We start from the raw sequence: 17,245 nt of genomic DNA on the forward strand, positions 1-17,245 counted from the left end.
TTATACAGTTACACTGAGCCAGAGTCCAAAGAATATTTGATATTTGGTGTGACACAGTTTATGAAGATCCTGTATTTGTCCCTGAATTCTCAACAACTCATTATTGTTCATTCAGGAACACAAGGAACATCATTCTTAAAGTAATACGCAATTTCACTCCCATTAAATGGGAATTTATCACATATTCAACTCACTGTTAAATAATTAGAAGATCCCACTTGTGGAATTTAGTATGCCAATCTCGAAACAGACTATCAAGAACACTTTCTTAAAATTAAATATATGCTCCCCAACCCAACAATAAAATACTATTCAATGCTTTAAAAAAAAAAAAAAAACTCTCAAGCCATTAAAAGCCAAGGAGAGACCTTAAATGCATATTACTAAGTGAAAGAAGCCAATCTGAAAAGGGTACACCGTATGATTCCAACTACATATATGACATTCTGAAAAGGGTAAAACTATGAAGATAATAAAAAGATCAGCAGTCCCAGGAGATAAGAAGGAAGGAGGGATGAAGAGGTGGTACACAGGATTTTTAGGATAGTGAAACTATCCGTATAATACTATAATGATTAGCATATGTAATTACATATTTATCAAAACTCATAGTATGCACAACATCAAGAATAAACCCTAAACTCAAAGTCCTAAACTATGGACTTTGAGTGATGATGTGTCAGTGGAGGTTCATCAATTGTAACAAACGTACCACTCTGGTGGGAATGTGATAGTGGGGGAAGCTGTATGTGTGTGGGGACAGGGGTACATGGGAACTTTCTGTACTTCCTGCTCAAATTTGCTGTGAACCTAAAATTGCTCTAAAAATGCAGTCGATTTTTTTTAAAGTATCAACTGAAAAATACTTATAACCATGTACTGAGGTTTATTTGTACTTGAAACTGAGCATATCTGATTGCAATTTTTCAAATGATAATAAATGCAAAGCTACTTTTGAGCAATCAGAAATCACTTCTGCTCAGACAAGCTAGTAATGTTCACCTATCTCGTGTTTCTGATGGAAGCACAGAAAACATGGGACAGGTTGGGCATAGTGGCTCATGCTTGTAATCCCAACATGGGAAAGCCAAGGCAGGTCAAGACCAGCCTGGGTAACATAGAGAGACCCTGTGTCTTACAAAAATGTAAAGAATTAGCCAGGCATGATGGTGTGCACCTGTAGTTCCAGCTACTCAAGAGGCTGAGGTGGGAGGAACACTTGGACCCAGGAGGTCGAAGCTGCAATAAACCATGATCACACCACTGCACTCTAACCTAGGCCCATAGAGCGTGACCTGTCTCAAAAAAAAAGAAGAAAAGAAAAGAAAACAATGGACTCTTAAACCTTAAGATCTATCAGACTTCCACTAGGCTATCTTAATTAATGCCCTCCTAACTCCATTAAACAGAAATCTCCCATGGTAGGGAAAAGAATGTTATAGGAGGAAATCTCCTAAGCCTTCATCACATTAAATGCCCAGGAGAATAAATTACACTTATGGGTAAGGTAACCATATAATTTGTCATCCAAACCTGAATACTTGTGAGAGTGAAAGGGGTGCTGTTAATAATTCTGACAAGGCAATAGTTACAAAATGGGAATTATGGTTACTTGACTTACAGGGAACCTGGAGGATGTATTATGTAAGGTTAAGCAACTAGAGTGGAGATATCCCAGAATAAAATTCTAGGTCAAATAAACTTCTAAATACAGAATATTTGTGATTTACAAACTTGGAGCAATAATTTTCCAAGAATCCCTTTGACTGTTAAATATCTGTGTCTCAGATTCAAATGTATTAAGTCCTCCAAACTACCTCCAAAATTCCTATTTTATTTTTGTTTATTAAAATTATAAATCTTCCACCTTATTCTTCTGCATTCAATATTAACTGGTAACTATACCACTCTTGGCTAATTTTTCCATTAACCAGAACCTACTGTCTTACTACATAAAGTACACAATTCAAGGCCCTACTGCTCCAAAAGAAAATGCTTCTCTTGATTTTAAATGGCAGTATACAAAGATCAATGAACCCTAATATTTACAAAGGGTAGTCCTCCACTTAGTAATTTCAGAGTATTATCATACTTAGTAAAATCATAAACTCTGGTTAAAAAAAAATAGGCCAAGATTGTGTCAGCTAGCATTGACTCTCTAGAACTTATTATCGTATACTCTCTAATAGTGTCTCAGAAATGAATACGAAGCTATATGGCAACAAAATGCTGGACTTTTTTTTTTTTTTTTTTTTTTGAGACAGAGTCTTGCTCTGTCGCCCAGGATGGAGTGCAGAGGCATGATCTCAGCTCACTGCAACCTCTGCCTCCCGTGTTCAAGCGATTTTCCTGCCTCGGCCTCCCAAGTAACTGGGATTACAGGAACCTGCCACCATGCCTGGCTAATTTTTGTGTTTTTAGTAGAGACAGGGTTTCACCATGTTGGCCAGGGTGGTCTCAAACTCTTAACCTCGAGTGATCCGCCTGCCTCAGCCTCCCAAAGTGTGGGGATTACAGGTGTGAGCCACCGTGCCTGGCCTGGACATATCAATTTAAATTGTAACTTTTTGAAAAGTATATTTAAGCCAGATGTGGTGGCTCACGCCTGTAATCCCAGAACTTTGGGAGGCTGAGGCAGGTAGATCACTTGAGCTTAGGAACTCAAGATCAGCCTAGGTAACAAGACAAAACCTCATCTCCATAAAAACTACAAAAAAAAAAAAAAAAAAAATTAGCTGGGCATGGTCGTCCACACCCGTAGTCCCAGCTACTTGGGAGGCTAAGGTGGGACGATCATTTGAGCCTTGGAGGTGGAGGTTGCACTGAGCTGAGACTGTGCCACTGTACTTCAGCCTAGGCAACAGAAGGAGACCCTGTCTAAAAAAATAAATAAATGCTTATTTACAGAAATTATTCCATTTATTAAATACATACACATATATTAAAACCTGAAACCTCAGTTCCCTTGTGCATATAATCAGAAGACTGGAACAGAGAGTTTCTAAGGTCCTTTCAGCTTTAACATTCTGAAAATCTATGTATTTGTAGATGTAATTGATGAATTAATTCTAATGCCATATTCTACGAATCCATGAAGATGCATAAGGTAAGAAAGAATATATGTTAATAGATTATAAATTATTTGGAAACCAGGATATGTCTCTAATTTTGTTTCCCCACAGTGCCTTGCTGCACACATTATACTCAATATTTGTTAAAAGAAAGGGGAGGAATAAGATTCTTATTAATGAAGGATTCAGAAAAAAAATCCTTTCATTAAATTTCAACCAATTAAGAACTTAAAATGTACTAGTCATGTTAATAAAAGTATAATAAATGAAACCATCTTTCTTAGATTAGTGGAGCTTTTCACAGAAAGGTGGCCATCAGAGCCACCTTTCTTAATTCAACAGAATCATATTAATACATTCTAAAAGACTAGACTACGATATATTTGAATTTACCAGATACCTTAGAAGTTACCTTTTGTTTAAAAAAAATCAAATCCCTAGTGTCAGTTTGCTTTCTAACAAGCAAGGGAATAAATTTGAGCTTAAAATAGATTTCTTATTTGAGTTTTTATTTTACAGTTAGGCTTCAACTTAACCACTGTTTTCCAAATTAGGTAGTGATGCTGCCCATCACTAAGTCTAAAAGAGATGGATGTTCATAGTCTCTGTGAAACTCCTAGCATCAAAAACAAACAGCCTAAAAAATCTTTTTTCTTTTTTTTTTTTTTTTTTTTTTTTAAAGATAACCTTGAAAAAAACCATGGTGGGACAGGCATGGACATATTCTAACTATTCTTAAAAAATAAAAAAGAACATTTCAAAAAGATTTCATAACTAATGTCTCCAAAAGGAAATTCATTATAATAGCAGCTAGCCTTTATTGATCATTTATGTATCAGACATAATGCAAAGCATATCATAATTTAATCTGCTACATAAAAATACAGTCTCCCTCTTAAGGTTGCTTTTGCCATTCTATACAGTACAGAGGAAGGATGCACACCTTGGCAGTATTCTTCCAGAGCTTGCAACCACTACACTATACTGCCTCACTGACAGCAATGCTTTTACTATGAACAATCAGAACTAATATACATTATTTATACATTATTTAATGCAAACACATTTTATCTTGGAATGACTGTACACAGTGAATTGTACTTCTTTGTCATCAAGGTTAACAGTTCAGGCCTTTATCACTACACTTTCATCCCCAATCTGAATTACCTATACAAAAAGTCTATGTGGGCCTGTGAGTTTAAAAGGTATTTGGTATCACTAACCAAGACCCATTTTTAAAAGCTGATGTTCCTAACTAGTAAACTGGAACTTGGTAGTAGATTTCCAGTTCTTACTGACAGATCTCCAAGACGGGTACTAAAATGACACACCCCTAAGACTTTCTTCCCACCAAGAAAGGTTCATCCTCTTTCCAACCAGAGACTTAATAGCACATTTCTGCACTCTGTCATGTACATATACCTGGATTTCAAAACTTGGGTAAATGACAGGTAGCTCTTTCTTCCCCAGAGGTTGGCAAGCCTTGTAATAAAAATTATTTTACTGAATCCATTTTGCATAGGTAATTATACTTGTGCTATTTTATACATTCTGTCTTAAATGGGTCATCTTTTCTGTTGGTCTCATTTCAATAATGGACATACATATTAGTATAAGTATTTTAATTCGTGGCTTTACAAAGTACGCAGAAGACCTTTTCCATGCAAGTATCAAGACTGACCAAGTAGATTATGAACCAAAGGTACAAAACCCTTTTATGCAAAAACTTTAAAAGTAGGTCTACAAAGGGGTCATGCATTTTTCAATTTAAAAACCCTGCTCCACAGACCCTAAGGATTCTTTGGAACACTTACGGGACTCCCTCTACCCCTCAAATAGCTCTACTTGTATCTAATTAACAACAATAAACTTTCTGCAGCTACAGGTTGAAAACTCCTAAATCTAATTCTTACCCCAAATTAACATTCATATATACCACAGGCCAAAGAGGCTATACTTTAGGTGCAGAACCCTTAATAGAATTCAAATATTCCGACTCCTGTTCATTAATGCTCTATTCACTAAAACCTGCTGCCTCCTCAGTCCCTCAGGAAATCCCAAAATTCAGCCAACTGTCCAAATCTATTCTATTCTCCCTTCACAATTACTTCTTATTTCCACTCTCCTCAACTTGTTTCAGGTCTGTATTACCTCATAACTACATGATTAAGTAGAACTTTCACCTCTGCAATGAGGTAGAGAGTTAGATTATACTACTTACTTAGTGTCCCAGACACCAGCAAAATATTGCTGCTTATCTTGAAAAGGGACAGCAAAATTGTCTCTAGAATGCTTTCACTAAAAATTAGCAGAGTTGTCCCAAGAGTTATCCACGTGACTAATATATTAAATGTGTGAACACTGAAGACTTCAGCCAAAAAGTATGCCTGAGGATAAAAATTGAAGTAGTATATTTTTATGTTCCATTTAATGAAGCTTTTCCCTGCTTCCCTCTCAGTAGGCCAATTTCAATATCAAGAATGCAGTCATTATCAACATAATTCCCTTTAGTGACAATTAGTAACAATAGATGTATTCCAGCAGTTCCATACATTTACATAAATAAAAATATCTGTCACTCCGATTACTATATTCAAAAAAGACTGTAAATATCAAGATGAGTTATACCACTAAATGCAAAGCATCATAGTATGGAAATGATATGCCTACATAAACCAAGCTTCGAAAGAATACACGACTAACACTGCTAACTAAAAAGTAGGAATATCAAGAAGTAAAAGGAAGAACTTCAACATTTTAAACACCTAAGTGTTATTTGAAGTTATCATGTAAGCAAATCCTATCACAATTTTTAAAAATCCAGTAACTTTTTCCTTCTTTCAAAAAACTGAATGAAATAATTCAGTGTCAAAATGTTGGCTAACCACCCTCCTGTGGTTAGTTACAGCTATTCTTTGGAAATCTGACCTGATGAAAACTTCACTAAATTCCAGGCACAGATGGCTGACAAGCTTATGTATCTGGTTACCTCAGGCTCACCTACTACTGGGCCTGTCAAGTTTTTCCAGTGGTGTATTTTGAGAGTTCAAGACTTGACACAATTCTTTAGTTCCTTCCTTGACAAACAGATAGTGTTGCAGAATGATAAGGTGACACTCTACTAAGACACTACTAAAAACACATTCCACTCAAACTCCCATTCTGGCTTTATAAAGCTGCTGAAATATACACACCTATTACTAAAATACAAATGCCAGGAAAGCTCTTTCTTCTGATAACTTCTGAGCAATTTTCACTATAACCTAATGTTCCTACAGCAAGAACTACTACTTTGTATACTCTAGTGGGGTTTTCTCCCCCCTTTAATGCATATCAAAATTTGCCCTTTCATCCTCCAGCTGTAAAGTCTGATTACCCTTAGCACCACCCCCACCCCATAATTGAATTTTAATGTCTACTTGCCACTGAGTAGCAAATTATATGCTTCATGGGCAGACGTTTCAGAATGTTTCATGTACGCTACTCCACAGTAAGTGGTAGCTTTACAGGGAAGCAAGTACCACATAGCTCACAATCAACATTCATTGCTAGTCGCCTGCCTGGAATTCTTTCTGCCTCGATGTCCTCACTTCCATCAGGAATTAATTTCCTTTGTGACTAAGCCTTGAAGACCAGCTGAGCTGTTTCTGAGAAATATGGGCATTATGACCCTTTGGGGATTAAAAGATTTTTTAAAATGTTAGAAAGATCTCTACCATACAAAGAAAGTCATTAAACAGCTACTAGGAAATGCAAAAATACCCACTCACAATATGCAAACACTCCTGCTCAAAAACACCCGTCATCTAAACTTTTATATTACACTTAGAATATGGAATCACTACCTCCCTGCCTAAAAAGGATTAAAACAGAATTTTAAAATTTTAAGTGGCAAATGTTTATCTAGAAACAACTGAAGATACCAAAAGAAACAGGATCGAGAAGGTATGTGTAAGAAGAAAATAAAATTAAGATAGGAAAAATAAAATGACTTTATAAGAAATTATAGGCTGGGTGCAGTGGCTTAAGCCTGTAATCCCAATACTTTGGAGACCAGCCTGAGCAACAGTGAGACTCTGTCTCTACAAAATATTTTTAAAAATTAGCTGGGCATGGTGGCATGCACCTGTGGTTCCACTACTCGGGAGGCTGGGGTAGAAGGATCACTTGAGCCCAGACAGTGGAGGCTGCGGTGGGCTGTGGTCTCGCCACTGACTCCAGCCTGGATGAAAGAGCAAGATCCTGTCTCAAACAAAACAAAACAAAACAAAAAACACCTCCCTGGGCAACTTAGTGAGACACCATCTCTACAAAAAACTTTTTTTAAAAATTAGCCAGGTGTGGTGGTACACGCCTGTAATCCCAGCTACTCAGGACACTGAGACAGGAGGATTGCTTGAGTCTGGGAAGTTGAGGCGGCAGTGAGCTATGATCATACCACTGCACTCCAGCCTGGGCAACAGAACAAGACCCTGTCTCAAAAAAAAAAAAAAAGTAATAAATTAACTTAAATTAAAAATTTTAAACTAAGGCATAGAGGTCTTTAAAAGGATTCCAAATCATATCGTAGAAGAAAAGAAAGATGGACAACAGAATTATGGTGATGGGAATAAAGCTTCTATCGCTTTAACTATTTAGATCACTGTCTTAATTACTAATGTTTAAAAAGCAAAAAACCTTCTGCTGCTAAAATCTGAAAACAAGATGTAGAGCAAGCTGTGTATGTCTCTACAAAATTTTACAAGAACCAAGAAAATGTAAAACTTTCAAAACATTCACTGGAAACCTGGAGGAAAATAATATACCACAGTTTCCTAGTAAAACTCATGCTGCTAAACTTCTAAGTCAAACAACAACCACTAAAACATATCACTTCTATGGAACAACCTAATTTTGATGGTGCAATATACTACTGTAGTATTAGCAAAATCACCTGCTGCAAGCCAGCTTCAAAAATAAAAGACCACTGCTACATGGATACATTAATGTTAAACGCTAACCCGAAAGACCAAGGAGGGTGATCTACTGAAACAGTTTGGAATAAGCATATTTAGTGTTATAAGCATCAGATTCCACATACCCTAAAAGGTAAATAAGTTGTGTGTTAACCAAAAAGGTTCATTTTAACTACTTTGTTGCTTGTTAAAAATAAGAAGGGACTAACATCCTCTATATTAAAGATTTCAAATCTTATAATCATTTTACTATAGAACACATAGCTAACTTTAAAACAAAAGATTAAAAAGTAACCAAGATAACTGAATGGGTATTAGGGCAGAGAGAAAAGTTAGTTAAGCACATGTATTTTATGTTAAGTACTGTACTGGGCTTCGTATGTATGCAATCTCATTCTAACCACCATCCTGTGAGGTGTGCATTATGTCTAATAAGCAGCTGAGGAAACAGAGGCTAAGAGAAATTAAGAGATTTGCCAAAACTCAGGGTTTCAACCTAATCTCTCAGGCTCCAAAATTCATAATATAATCCTTTGGTGAAGAGGACACAACTTGGAGGCCCACTGATAATTTCATTTCATCAGCATGGTGTTTTTAAATCCAACTTTCAGTGTTTTCAAAGCATGTACTCTCTAGTTTAACAAATGGTACTTGTTCAGCTCTTGTGGTAAATGAGTTTGCAAACCCTGCTTTAATGCATGTTAATAAAAAGAATAAAGGCAAGTCAACAGCTGTTCTCCTTGCCTTTCCATTCCTAGATGGGATGTGGCTTTCACTACTGATAGTCCTAGGGACCAAGTACTATAATCCTACATCAGAAGATACTTACAAGTACAGGAACAAACTGAAGATATTCTCAATGGGGGCTGCCCTGCCTTTTATAGGGCATTTTGGAAATTTGTCTATTTTTGGTTGACACAATGACTGAGGTGAAACTATTAGTCTTTAGTGGGCAGGCACCAAGGATTCTCAATATCCCACAAAGTAGGGAAAAGTCTTACACAGTAAAGAATTGTCCCGCTTCCTACACCACATTCAAATGACATTCAAGATGAAAAACTTGTTCTGAGCCCAGAACCCAACTCTGTTTTAAATATAACACAAAGTATTCTTGCATGATTTTAATCATCACTTAATTTTCTAGGAATGTAATTACTGTGTAAAGTGAGAATACACTTTTCTTTGTTTCATTTGGAACTCTACCAAGAGCTGTTCACCTTTTCAGAAAATCACATTATCAACAGCAACACTGCCTATAGTATTCGATTCACCATTACAACACAACTGTATCGGTCTGAATTTGTAGCTTGGTTTTTCTAATATAAACAATGGGCTACTCCAATGTCTTTCTGTGTAGCCATCCCTTAGTACTTACAGACTGATCTAAACATTTTATTATTATAGTTACTTTCCCTTATTTTCTCCCTTATATTACATTTAGGACATCAGATTGTTTTTTCTTCAATAACATGTAGGTAGGTCAAAACACCTATGAATTTTATCTCAGGATAGTAAAAGGCAGTTACAAAAATTTGCTATAAAAAGGAAACACAGACATCTTGATTTCACTTTCAGTTACCTATCTCGGGGAGGAAAGGAGAGAATGGGGATGAAAAATAACAAGGGTCCCTGTGACAAAATTTAACTTGAAGTGACAGCAGTGAGCACACTACAAAGACTATAGAAATTCAGTATCAACCTTCCCTAGTAGAGAGGAATAATTAATTCAATGAAAAGACTGGCCTATTAACAACCATCTAAAATGCACATTTTAATAATATAATCATCATTTGTCAAAAGAGCCAACCTTGAAATAATCTGGCCTTCCTCATTAGTACTTTATTTTTCCTCTTAACTTTCTTATGAACTACCAGAGTTGCAGTTAACCTATTAAAGGTAAACACTATAAATACCATGCCCTATAACTCAAAGCTAAACAAGCATGCCATTTAAAAATACAGCAGTTTATTAAGCACTTTAGCATACATTATAATTTAATCCCATAAAACTCTATGGGTTAAGTATTATGCTAATTTTTAAAATAGAAACCAGAGCACTAAAATGCAGACAGACAGTATTTCAGGGCTACTGCAAAATCCAATGTTCTTTCTATTTAACTTCATAGCCCGACAAGATGACCTTTTCAGTATAGTTCTTATTCACATTTTATATTTACAATGGTAATTTCCTACTTTCATAAAAACTACAAGTTACTTTTAATACTTTTAAAAATTACCTTAAATATATTTCAAATAAATACGGGTAGGTATAACTAGGGTTATGTTTCATGTTCCTTAACATCATTCTCCTGTTTCATGTTCCTTAATATCATTCTCCCATTGTTCAATTCCGCTTATTCTTATAAACACCACTCCTTGCCTCAGCCCATAACAAAATGACAAAAGGAAGAGCTCCCATAATGAATTACTGATAAACAGGGACACATCACTACTAAAAACTCATCAAACCATGATTTTCTTGGTACTGAAATTTAGGCATAAAGTAATCACATCCCATGGGAGACTGAAGCAGGAGAATCGCTTGAACCCGGGAGATGTAGGTTGCAGTGAGCCGAGATCGTGTCACTGCACTCCAGCCTGGGTGACAAAGCGAGACTCCGTCTCTTAAAAAAAAAGAAAGAAAGAAAAACAAAGTAATCACATCCCTAGTCTGTCTGCATTGTTAACATCCACTTTCTGACTCTCTAAATCAGGTGGTTACAATTCAGCAAATGAAAATTATTTTGAACCTATTAGAAAGAAAAGGGTGTGGTCGATCACATCTTTGTTTATACCTTTTTCTTCTTCCAAACCAAGAATACAAATATATTCCAAGCTCCCAGGTACAAATAAGGAAAAGGGCAATCCTTAAAAGAGAAGCCCCAGGAACATCCTTATCATATACCCTTTAGGCAATAATGCCCTAAATTTTTAAATATTTTAGGTAAGAAGAGGGAGAATCGTTTAAAAAAAAAAAAGCCTGAGGCCCTCAGCCCACCTTCTTCTCAAAAACAGCTTTAATTTTCAGAGAATAAATGAAAAAAATTAGTCAGTTATAAGGTAGCTGAACTGAAGAAAACATATATAGAAATATGAGGTTATCAAAATAAAACAATGCTACTCTAACCTCTATTTTCTCATACAAAATTTGCAATGCAACATGATTTTGTCCATATTAAATCTACATTAGGAAGATTTCTTTTAATACACAAAAACCTCACCAAATTACAAGGCTGTCTTTTAAGTTCTAACTGGAAGGCCAAAATAGCAAAGATACATTCTTCCAGGGTCGCCATATTAAGTAAACAAAAATTCTTCATTTTTGATCTGAAATTCAAATATAACTGGGCATTCTATATTTTATCTGACAACCCTACACTCTTCAAACTAATTACAGTGAGCTCCCATCTCTACCAAGGTATTACAGCACCAGCTCCCACTTTTAAAGAACAGGCTATGGTTTCTATCACAGCAGAATTTTAACTAATGAAGTCTCAGGAGTTAGGATGAAAGTGTCCTTTACCAGGTTTTTAATAGCACATATTTACCATACAAAAGAAAAAGCTTAATTACTAATGGCCAAAGGTTACACTTTTACTAGGTTTCACCTAAAGTCTAATGGGCTCTTTATTATTTAGGCTTCTTTGTATTAAACACATATTGGAAGAGTTTCATAGTTTAGCTTTTTGGTAACAAAAAAGAAGCTGCTTCTGAAGGTTATAGTAAACGAAATTCTGTTTTAATATCACAGGCAAGTCCTAAAAGCTACCTTAATGGATTCCAAAGTTAATCAACCATTTTTCTTGGATTCATAATTATAGAAGTTTAGAGCTAGAAACACGAATTTCTGACCTTTAAAAACTTCTGGCTGGCAGGGGGCTGTGGCTCATGCCTGTAATCCCAGCACTTTGGGAGGCAAAGGCAGGAGGATCACTTTAGTCCAGGAGTTTGAGACCAGCGTGGGCAATATAGGGAGACCTCATCTCCATAAAAAATTTAAAAATTAGCCAGGCATGGTAGTACATGCCTGTGGTCCCAACTACTTGGAAAGCTGAGGCAGGAGGATCACCTGAGCCTGGAAGGTTGAGGCTGCAGTGAGCAACGATTGCGCAACTGCATTCCAGCCTAGGCAACAGAGTGAGACCCTGTTTCAAAACAAAACAAACAACAGAAAAACACACTTTTGAAAAGCCCATTTCATTTCATATTCATTTCCATAAAGATTTTTCTCTCACTGAGCTCCTAAACAAGCACAGTACTAAAAACAACAGAAAGATCATTTCTGGTTTAAAGTGCCCTCTCAACCAGCTCTTTGTCCTACTTATAATGGTTCCGACAATGAGTGCAAATAACTGTTCTTCTGCTAGTTTTATTAAAATCATCTTAATACTAAACCTATGCTTTTCTTCCCTGTGCTCTAGGCCATTGCTCTTTGATACAGCCTATCCATCTTTGGAGACTGCCTAATTCCCTTACTTCATTTACACTGCTACCTTGAAAGTATTAATAGATAATCACATCCCCCTAGTGCTCCCTTTTCCTAAGTTTAGCTCCTTCAGGCTTTTCTCCTAAATCTTAAGCTACCATCAACATAGATTCTATGTCTCTTCCAAAATGTGGTTAGAAAGTATTCTTATTTGGAGTTCAGTCCTAGTAAGAAAACAGTAACGCTGTTAGGTAGCACCATACTTTTGATACCTGATCACTATGTTATTTGTGTAAGGGTAATTCAATGACAATTCACCGCAAGCTATTTGAAACCTCTTTATACTTGCTCTTTTCCAGGTAGCAGTTTCCTGGTTTGCATTAAGGCCATTTATTTCATCTCCCTTGATGCATAATTTGAGATTCAGCATTAATGAATACAATTTCAATGCTAGAGCTCCTGTGCTATTTTTTTCCAGTTGTTCCACAATGGTTCCCAAACCTGCTAAACTCGTATGATCAAAAAATCCCAAGTTAAATTTAACACATTCCTTCAATCTATGAATTTGGAAGTATTTCACAGATAGCTGCCAACAAAGGAAGACATCTTGTTGCGTTCTTTTCCTCCAGGAAGCAGTGTCTAAAAACTAGGAAATAATCTCACTACTCTTAGGATCTTAAACATGAACGGCAGTGATGGTTCTGCTTCCCCTCTCTTTCTCTTCCCTTGGCCAGTACTCAAGTCAATCTGTACTCAACAGAAATGTGCCTCAGACTACAGCAACCGAGTAAAGCATTCGGCTTAGAATAAACATTAGTACTCCCAGCCCTGCACTAAACTCCAAGGCTCGGGAATAACGAACACAAGGTCTAATTTAAAACGAAGCTCAACTGAATATACTGGAAAAGTTATGTCTTGATTATGATATTCAAATTACTGTGGCTTCCCGTTTCTAAAGTTCTAATAGGAAAAAAAGTCACTATATATAATGGCTAATGTATAAATCCAAAATGTTATATTTTCTTTACTCATAATGACTAATAACAGTATGTGCTGATATTACTGATAAATGCCTAGTGAAAATCCTTATTGTGTTAACAAAAATCATAATTATTCCAGACTAATACAGCATGTAAAAAATAAACAAAAACCCAAAACTACTCCATACCTGAAAATGCTGTTTTTCAAATGAGTTTCATGGCCCATGAATGAACTGTGAATTCAATTTAGAAGGTCACTATGGTTCTCTTAACTACCTCACACAGATTAAGAATAGGTAATGTTTCACAAAATGTTACATATTTGTGTAATTTTGTTACAAATTTCTATTAGTCAAAAACTACTCTATCTGGGTCACAGACAAAAAAAGTTTGAAAGCCTTTTTCTAAAGAGCTTTATTTTTAAAGTAATTTCAACATGATTATATGTGAGCCAAATATTATCTTTTACTCACATAAACTAATCCCTACTGACTATATTTCAGGTCCTAGAAAATTCTAGTTTGCAATGTAATTTTTAGGTTATTTTTAAATTAGTAAGTAGCAAGGATGTAGCTGAAACTAGATGATGAATACACGGGGGTTTATTACATTATTTAATCTATTTTTGTACATGTTTGAAATTCGGAAGATCCAAAAGAAAAAAAAGGCAAAGAAATGGACCTAACAGACAACAAAGTAGTACAATGAATGTTTACAAATTGAGAACTTTAAACACAATGTTTCTAAGGAATAACAATCTAGGAATTTGCTTGGATTTAATTCAGGTAACACTTGGGGTTGCATTCTTCGACTACAATGGACGGATTTCCCGATCTTAAACAATGCATAAGGGACTGCAGAAACTAACTCATATATAGAAAACAAACTTTCTCAAAAGACAACATAAAAATACAAATAGTTAAGTGTGTTTCATTGTCTCTTTATTAGCCAACCACTTTCAGCCAACAGAAATTTCATAAACTACCTACCTACCTACCTGGCAGGAATATTCACTTCTTTATTCACACTGGCAATTTTCCCAGCAAGTTTAAGATCTCTGTATAACGTTGTTCTGCCTCCCTTGAAACAAGAACTGCAAGGGTTGTCTGAAGTAGATTTAGAGGCAGATTTCAAAACAGTGCATGCCTCAAAGTTAATTTTCATTATATCCAAAGTAAGTTTCTAAAAACTTTTAAACAGAAAGTGTTATCATCTCTGAGCCTTTAACCTATTGGAGACAGTATCTAAGCCGTAAGGGCAAGAGAATTAGTAATTTTTAGAACTGAAAGGAAATTCAGACATCATCTAGTCCAATGGTTTCCAAATACTACCATCAGGAAGAAGAGAATCTCAAAGGCATAACAATTTATATATGCAAACAAACTCTTGTTTGTTTTCCTGTATCTTCCTGCACATGAAATACTATGCCTTATTGGTATTCTATCAGAAAAGGATGTGACATTTCATCATGTATTTTATATTTAATCATGTTTTTTAGTATGTGAGTATGCATTTAGATATGATTAAAACTATTGGTACGATTTGGGACTTAATGTTTTCTAATTATAGAAACTTACATAATCTATCCAACCCTAATACTTTCAGAGTGATTTCATATCATCTCATTTATATTTCATGGTCTAGTAAATTTGAAGTAATACCTGGGTGACCGATGATTTTTAATAAGGCAAGAGAAGGATATCCAAATTGGCATATTTCAGCCGGGCACGGTGGCTCACACCTGTAATCACAGCACTTTGGGTGGGCGGATCACCTAAGGTCAGGAGTTCGAGACCAGCCTGGCCAACATGGTGAAACCCCATCTCTACTAAAAATACAAAAATTAGCTGGGCGTGGCGGCGGTCACCTGTAATCCCAGCTACTCAGGAAGCTGAGGCAGGGAGAATTGCTTGAACCCAGAAGGCAGAGGTTGCAGTGAGCCGAGATCATGCCACTGCACTCCAGCCTGGGCAACAGAGCAAGACTCCATTTCAAAAAAAAAAAAAAAAAACAAATTGACGTATTTCTGGAAAATACCATAAAGCATATCATAAAGCTCCAGTAGTTAAGATTATTTGGTAAGAAGGCTAGTCTTAAAATAGTCCGTAATTGTTTCAGAAATGCAAGAGAATATCATTTAGCACCTTTTAGTACAAGAAACTCAATACAAGATGTTTCCATCAAGCTGACCACATTCTATTTTAATAAATGGATAACACTCAGTTTATTTATTTGAAAAACAAGAAACACAACAAAAAACCAGCAGGTATCTGAGGAAGATTAAATGTCTCCCCTAACTTACTGTGTGCAAGTAAATTTACATACGTAGGAAATTCTTTAAATATTTAGAAAACCCCATTTATATACAGATAGACAAAAGTTCTGAGCAATCAGGTCAAAATAACCTCAAATTAATAAGGCTTGATTGATAAATGTTTACCTTTGTATATACACAAAAGCAAACAAAAGTTAGGCCTACTTTCAGTTTCAGACAATATAATAAACTGAAATTAAATACAAATTTTGACTCTCCTTCCTAAACTGAATAGATCCTTAAAAAGCAGATACATTTTACTTGTGTATTCACTCTCTTAAATTTAGACATCAATATCACTAGAATAATGTCTTTACATAAGATCACTTTTAAATTCAGTAAGAAGTTTCGTTATGTATATAAGCCTAAAATATGTAACCATTTATAACCAATTAATTTTACTGGAGGGGTTTCCTGTCTTCCCAAAGCCAATCCTTACCAACTAAAATTAGGAATTTTGAAAAAAAAAAAAAAAAAAAAAACCATAAAAATTTCACAAACAAGCTTACAAATGCATTATCTAAGGTGCTTAAAATTAAACTCCGTATTATGAACGACATTTTAAAAATTCGTATAAAATGATAATGTTTTGTTTAAAGAGGCATACTGAAAGCTAAGCCAATTGTTCACAGGAGGTGATTCTCCACCATTATTTTAACTTTGATGTGCAAATTTACTTTAGAGGTCCCTGGTCTATTTACTCTTTCTGACAGATTCTATTTTTCCGGATGTTCCTCAAACGAAGATTCATTCCTCATTCTTGCATCCTTGTACTACTGCAGCCTTTCTTCTGTCTTTCCCTTTCTCTTACAACTTCATTCTCTACTTCTGATCCTGTCAGATTGTACTCTCACTGCAAACAATAAATTGAATAGAATACATCAGAACAATTTTCATAAAATTCACTTTTCCAAAACTACTTTGCATAATTTTATTCAAACTTTTGTTGAACATCTCTTGTATGGTATCCAACATGGCCACTCACTGTTTTTCTACATACTTCATTTTAATAGATATTAGCACTTTATCTCCTTCCCGAATCTTTGTAAAAAACCTTTACAAACAGATCCAGCAAAGTTTCAGAGTTTACACACAAAACATCTTACTTTTAAAAAGTACCTCAGACTAATGAAAAACAATGTTCAAACTGACAGAGCATTTTTCTAATTATATTTGGTCACCTTTCAAGGTCCAATTAAATCTTTCTTTTAATTTAAATAACTATTTTTATTTAAACTTTATTTTAACGTTTAAATAAAGATAATATAATGTTGCTTTTTATTAATGTCTAAAGGTATAATCCACAAAAGAAACTGTTTCACATCAGATCTGTATTAATGAGAAAAAACAAAGGGATTCCCTCAAAACAGTCTAATTTCTCATAAGGATCTGTATCATGCGAAGTCAGACCTGTAATGAATTCCAACCTGACATTTAAGGGTTTTTATTTCCTTTTGTGGTTTTAAATCTTGGTATATTCACAGGTTAAGCTCTACTGCG

At 35.3% G+C, this 17,245-nt stretch overlaps 1 protein-coding gene across 10 annotated transcripts in view; it reads right to left on the bottom strand.

Annotated features, from left to right (window-relative positions):
* NPTN (neuroplastin) overlaps positions 1–17,245 on the bottom strand; it is a 72,799-nt gene that overhangs the window by 51,222 nt on the left and 4,332 nt on the right. For 2 of the 10 annotated variants that reach the window (XM_065548135.2, XM_073996280.1), the window contains exon 2: positions 1,178–16,598. The exons of the other annotated variants lie outside the window; for them this stretch is intronic. The gene's annotated coding sequence lies outside the window, so the exon portion shown is untranslated. The remainder of the gene's footprint in view (positions 1–1,177; positions 16,599–17,245) is intronic. 10 annotated transcript variants of the gene reach the window in all.

Source organism: Macaca fascicularis, chromosome 7 (assembly GCF_037993035.2).
Source record: "Macaca fascicularis isolate 582-1 chromosome 7, T2T-MFA8v1.1".
NCBI classification, from domain to species: domain Eukaryota; kingdom Metazoa; phylum Chordata; class Mammalia; order Primates; family Cercopithecidae; genus Macaca; species Macaca fascicularis.